Source organism: Prionailurus bengalensis, chromosome B4, assembly GCF_016509475.1.
Source record: "Prionailurus bengalensis isolate Pbe53 chromosome B4, Fcat_Pben_1.1_paternal_pri, whole genome shotgun sequence".
NCBI lineage: Eukaryota > Metazoa > Chordata > Mammalia > Carnivora > Felidae > Prionailurus > Prionailurus bengalensis.
In genome coordinates, this window is record NC_057358.1 from 137,722,851 (window position 1) to 137,729,744 (window position 6,894).

The window sequence follows — 6,894 nt, forward strand, 5'->3', positions numbered from 1 at the left end:
TGAGGGACAAGACAGATGAATGAATGCTTGAGTCCGTGTTGGGCGGAGGCGCCGGATTGTTTCTCTAGAGGGTGGGGGCAGGGGACTGATTTTCCATCAGAGTGGAGGGGGTGAGGGTTAGGAAAAACGGGTGTCAGGACCCCTGGAACATCCGGAAGATGGGGGAAGCAGCACCCCCCTGATCGCCTCCCGTGAGCTGGAGGGGTCCCGAGAGACGGGCCAGGCGTGCAGTCACTAGATGGTGTTTGGGGTTCGCTGACTCCGAGGTGCTTGAAGCTGAACTGGGCCCCACAGGGGCAGCGGCCATCAACTCCTGTGTCCCCCAGCAGCCATCTCCTTCTCTCCGGGGCTCAGCTTCCTCATCTGTAAAATGGGCTGATGTGTAAATGGCTCCTTTCAAGGCTCCTTCCCTGCTTTCCCTGAGGGCACCGCGGTGGGCGGGCCGAAGAGGCTTCCGGAAACAGAAGAGGGGCACCGAGTCCACTTGTGGGGGTGCCGCAGGGACCCTCCTACTCCCGCCTCCCGGCTCAGATGACTCAGTTCTCTCTTCTGAGCCAGGTAGCAAGACCACTTCCCTCTGGGGAATGTGCAAAACAAGTCATGGTTTTCCCATCACGGAAAGGAGAAATTTCTCCGAGCAGGGCTGGGCTAAAGCAGGCACGCTAACCTGTCAGCTGTGAGGGAGACAACGCTCCTGAGAGGCGGCGGTCTCCCCGCTGGCCTTCATCAGCAGTGGCTGATGGGGTCCACTGAGACCACCAGATCTTCCTCTGGGGGTACGGATGCTGAGACCAGCACGGGTCCACCAGCGGGTTCCAAAGCCGGGAAGGCAGCAGGCAGAAGCTGTGAGAAGAAGCCTAAAGTCAGGCAAGGGTCAGGAGAAGCCAAAGCGGCCGAGGGTCCATCAGGGTGGCCGCGGCCACGGGAGCTGAGAGGAATCCAGTCCCTGGGCCGTGGGGAGGAGGGAGAGACGGCACAGACTGGGTAGGCTCCGGCCAGCTCTGGATCCCTCGACACTGTATTCCAAGCCCAGGAGCACTAGCCTGGGCGGCCACTGTGCTCCTGTGCTAATTCGTCCTCCCCGAGCCCTGCCTCCAGTAGGGCTATGCTTCCAGAGCTCCTCCAGGAGAAACCCCAGGGGCGGCAGAGGGGAGGCAAGGCTTCCGGAAGTCTGCCCTTGTTAAAAATTCCTGCAAATGTGCATTTTTTTTTTCCGTTTTTTCACAAGTAATCTCTACGCCCAGTGTGGGGCTCGAACTCACAACCCTGAGATCAAAAGTCGCACCCTGCCTTCTGTTTTGTAACATGCCTGTATTTATTTTAATTGAGGTGGGCTTCACATAACACACAATTAACCGTTTTAAAGCAAACAGTTCAGTGGCATTTAGAACATTCTTGATGTTATGCAACCATCACCTCTGCCTGCTTCCAGAATGTTTCCATCACCCCAAAAGGAAACCCTGTACCTATCAAGCAGGGACTTCCTGTCCCCCCCCCCCCCCCCCCCCACCGCCAACCCGAGTCCCTGACAACCACCAGTGTCTCTGGACATTTTGTACCAACGGACTCATACAACGCGTGGGCTTTTGAGTCTGGCTTGTCATGTTTGAGTCTTGGGTCGTGTTTCTGAGGTCCAGCCACACCGTAGCAGGTGTCGGTGCCTTGTTCCCTTTTTACGGCCGCGTAGCAGTCGGCCGTCTGGCCCTGTCATTCTTCGGTGGACGGACACAGGGGTCGTCTCCACCGTTCGCTGTCGTGTCGCTGTTTGCGGGGGGCAGTGCTGCTCTGAACGGCCACCTTCACGTATTTGTTTGGACACCCGTTGTCGGGGGTCTTGGGTGCGTACCTCGGAGCGGATGGCCGGGTCATATGGCCGTTCTGTTTCACGCGTTGAGGACCCACCAAATTGTTTCCCACGTCGGGAGAGGCTGCTGGTCCCGCGAGTGAAGCACAGCCTTTCTGGCATCAGATCTGACTTACCTGTCAGCCGGGAGACCTTAGGTGAGCCGCTTCGTCTCGTGCAGCCTCGGTTTCCCCGTTTGTAAAAAAGCTTTGGGCCCTCGGTTTCCCTCTCTCTCTGCCCCTCCCCTGCTCATTCTCTCTCTCAAAAATAAGCATTAAAAAAAGAAGAAGAAGAAGAAGACAGGGCGCCTGGGTGGCTCCGTGGGTGGCTGGGTGGCTGAGCCGTCTTCGGCTCAGGTCATGATCTCACGGTTCGGGAGTTCGAGCCCCGCTCTCGTGGGCTCTGTGCTGACAGCTCGGAGTCAAAATCTTTGTGTCCCTCCCTCTCTCTCTGCCCCTCCCCTGCTCACGTTCTGCCTTCTGTCGTGCTCTCTCTCAAAAACAAATAAGCATAGGGGCGCCTGGGTGGCGCAGTCGGTTAAGCGTCCAACTTCAGCCAGGTCACGATCTCGCGGTCCGGGAGTTCGAGCCCCGCGTCAGGCTCTGGGCTGATGGCTCAGAGCCTGGAGCCTGTTTCCAATTCTGTGTCTCCCTCTCTCTCTGCCCCTCCCCCGTTCATGCTCTGTCTCTCTCTGTCCCAAAAATAAATAAAAAACGTTGAAAAAAAATTAAAAAAAAAAAGCATTAAAAAACAACAAAAAAAAGGCGACTCGTGGAGCAGCTCCCAGCCTGTGCCCAGAAGCCCCTGCACATACTCACATCGGCCGCGTAGGCAGGGCTTCCCCACGGCTGCTCCGAGCCTTGGCCACACGCCCTGTGACCTCCCAGGCCAGGCGAGCACAGGAGGCCCGGGGGGTCGGTGCCACGGAGCCGCAGCCAGCCTCCGCATCTTCCCTGGAGGCCGCCAGGGGCCGGGTTCCCATCCCGGGTTCTGATGAGGTTTAAGGCTTCCTGCCTTACGGTGCTGCTGGAGCAGGAAAGTTCAGTCCAGGAGTGTCCCCCTACTCATGAGGCAGTGGTCTGGCCCCTGGTGATTCAGGGTCAGCCTGCAGGATCGCAGGGGGCTGGGGTCTCGCCCGGCTTTCCTTGGCTGTCTGAGTCTAACAGGGAAATTTGTTTGTTCCCCCACCGAATCTGCCAGCCTGGCCTCGGCAGGCCTGTTACGGCATAACCCACAGACTTTCTTTTTTGTTTTCTTTTGACTTGTTTTTTTTTGGGGGGGGGGACGCGCAAGTGAGTGAGGGGCAGAGAGAGAGAAGCAGGGCTCACCTGACGCAGGGCTCGCACCCACGAACCGCGAGATCGTGACCTGAGCCAAAGCCGGACGCTTAACCGACTGAGCCGCCCAGGCGCCCACAGGGGCTGATGCGCGGAGCACACACGATGTGAGAGGCCCGGGGACTGGCTGAGATCACTTAAGGGGGATAGAGAGACTGCAGGGGACCAAGCGCGTCCCCAGTGGGGCCGGCATGGAGGGACGCCCAAGAGAACGGGAAGAGAACTCACCGGAAAGCTGCACCCTACCTTCTGCGGCCCCGACGCGGTCTCTGGCCTCTGTTCTCCCGCTCAGCCCCCGAACCTCCCCATCACTGAGATGGTGACGGCGTTGCTCCCATGTCTCCAAAACCTCCTCCCCAACACACACTTCTGTCCACAAAACAGCCTCTCTGGGGTCCTTCGGTTGGTCCCCCCCGTGCAACACGGGGGGAGAGAAGGGAAACTTGTTTTTTCTTTCAGACGGTGGGTTGAAGGGGGAGGCCAAGGCCCTGCTGACTCCCAGCCGGCTCTACCCCGTCTGAGCAGAAGAACCCAGGCAGCTGGGCGGGGAGGCGGGTGGAAGAAACCACGGGTGGTGCATGCGTTCTGGGCCGCGCTAAGAAGGCTCTCATTGTAAATACCCACGGGAGCGATTTTCCTGGCCCCTCCCCCGCCTGCCCCACGGCTGAGATGGCAGGACCTTCAAAATGCGCTTTCCACCTCCGCATAGACACGGCCTCACCTTCCCTCCTACCCCAGGCGTGGCTCGTCAATGAACTAATCGCATAGACGTGCTGTGTGACTCGGGGCAAGGAAGTAACCTCTCTGGGCGCCCTTGACCTCATGGGTACAGAGAGGGGCGGAACGCTTGGGAAGCCCGCTCAAAGATAAGTGATTTTGTTTTCCCCTCAGATCTGATCAATCACAAAGTGATGTCATTCAGTTCAACCCAATAGAGCCCTGAGCCCCAGGCTTGGGAAAGCTGGCCAGAAGGACAGAAATGCACAGAGGAATTGTCGGAGCAGAGCCTTGGACAGAGCACGGTCTGGCCTTAAACACACAGGTCGGGCTAGAAGTCCTGTCGGATTCGGAGGTATGATCCCCTCCCCACCAATCAGGGCCGGAATAGTCAGGAGGGCTTCCTGGAGGAGAAGGCACTTTTCTCAGATCCCATCTCTAACCCAGCTCCTGAGCCCAGAGGCTGTATTCCACGGCCCTGTCACAGGTAGATACATGCTGAAACAATAGGAACAAGGTCTCGGGACGTTGTGTTTCTTGTTCTCCCATTTTAAATTCAGGATTCTGAACTTTACAAGCGACACGGCACACTGGCTGCTTGAAGAGGACCGAGGAGGCTAGGGTGCTCCTTGGCGGGGCCTCAGACCCGTGCCCCGGTTACTGATCCCTTGAGCCTCCTTCCAGGCCCCTCCTCAGAGCCCTCTACCTGGCTGGAGAGGTGCCTACAGTCACTATCCCCCCTTCTTTGTGGGCCGTGTGACAATCTGGGGACGGACATGGAATTACTGTGGGACGTCTCTGCCCCTGGGAGCTCAGGAACACTCGCTGGGGGCCCCTTGGCACACAGGGCCCTGCTGCTCCTCGACCTCGCCCCCAAAGCTCACCCTCTCTTCCCACCTGCACCGAATGGCTGTGCCCTGTACGACAACCCCAGGCCTCAGAATGCGAAGGACGGTTAACCTTCCGTGGCAAGGGGCAAGGGGAGAGGTCTGTCCCAAGGCACGAGTCACACGCGCTCTCATCGCATCAAGAATGGCCCAGGGGAGGAAACTGTCTGGACGCGGATGTATCTGTCCCCGTCCTCCAACGCAGCTCCTGCTTCCTTCCTCCGTCTTCATCCGGCTCTCCATGCAGCAGTCAGGGATGCTGTGAAAATGTCCTGTCCGCACGTTGGCTGCTCCTCCCCCCACCTGCCGGGGTCCCCGTGTCCCCGGGTGTAGAAGCCAGAATCTCCCCACGACTGGGAGAGACGTCCTACCCTGAATGCTACCGGCTGCTCTCACTTCTCTCCGGCCACGGCATTCGCCCAAGGAGGGGCTCTCGGGCGTTTCCAATTTGGGGCTATTCTGAACACAGCTGCTGTGAACCTTTATGTGAGGTTTGCCACCAACACAGTTTTCATTTTTTTCCCCCCCTGGGATGAACACCCGAGGGTGTAATTGTTGGTCTGCACGGTCACTTTTGAAAGAAGCTGCCACGCTGTTTTCCACAGTGCTTGGAAACCATTTACGGTTCCCCCAGCACTGGATGGATCATCCAGTTTTTCTGCATCCTTCCCAGCATTTGGTGTTACCACTATTTTTTATTTTAGCCTTTCTGATAGGTGGGCACACCTCACCTGCCCAGCAGCAGAGCGTGAGTTCTGGTTCCTTCACACCCTAACAACACTCAGTACGGTTAGTCTTCTTAATTTGGGCCACTTAATTTTCCATCCGTATGTAAGGCTATCTCTTTATGGTTTCAAGTCGCATTTCGCCAGCGGCTAAAAAGGTTGAGCATCTTTTCAGGTCCTTATTTGCCGTCCCTGTATCTATACCGATGAAGCATGTGTTCAAGTTTTTGTTTGTTTGTTTTTTAATTGGGTTGTTTGTCTTCTTACTATAAGAGTTCTTTCTATATTCTAGATTGGGTCCTTAGAGAAATGTTTTGCAAATGTCTCCCCGGTCTGTGTATTGCCCCTTCATTTTCATTCTCCGGTCCGCCCCTCACCCAACTTCCTTTTTCTTTATAGCCTCGTCACGCCCTGACAGGTATGTTTATTGCTTGTGTTCCCTTCTACACAGACAGCTCCAGGGGTTCAGGGGATGTTTTTCCTGCTCTGTCCTTGGCTCCTAGCACAGTGCGTACTCAGGACATATTTGTTCAGTGGCCATGCCGGGCTCCCTGGCCATATCACAGCGGCTAAGGGGCTGGAGGGGCACATGAGCTGGTGTGTGGAGACCTTAGAGTGGGCTGTTGCAAACTTCCAGGTCAGCAGTGAGGAGTCCTCAAGCTGGGGCATGGGCACGGGCGGGGGTGGGGCAGAAAAGGGCTGGAGAGACTTTCCCAAGGGGCACAAGGTGCCAAGCTCCCTTCCTCCCTTCTCCTGCCGGCAAAGCCATCCCCTCCACACACGCCCCACCTCTGCCCGGTGCTGGATCACAGCCCTCCCTGCCTGTTGGCCTGCCCAATGGCAGGGGCAACACAAGTTTCTACAGGAAATTGATGGGGGGTGGTGTCCAAAAGGTATAATTAGTGTCTACAGTGTGCATGTGTAATTGAGGGGGTGTATACACAGAGGGTGAGGGTGTGTATGTGCCCTGCCTGCTATCTATGGAGGGTGTGGTCCAGGGTGTATGATGTGTAGACATCCGGCCTCTCACACCAGCGCGGGGCATCCGTGCGTTACGTGGGTCCTTCCATGCAATAAAGTGACAGGTTCCTCTCCAGGATGGAAGGATTGTTGGCTGGTCTCTGACGTCTTTTCTGGTCACCCCTCCTGGGACCCTGTCTGTGACTCTGGGCCTTCTCTCCCTTCTGACAGTGCAAAGCTCCCTGTGTGGCCAGACAGCCCCTGGCAGCAGTCCCAAGCAGATGCTTGCTCGCCAGCTTGGCTTAGATACTCTGAGTCCCCTGGGTCTGGTTTTCAGTCTGTTCAAGGGGAACAATAATACCGCCTGCATTTGGTGACTGTGTGGATGAAGCAGGATGTGCGTGAGAGTTTAGAAGGTGGCCCTT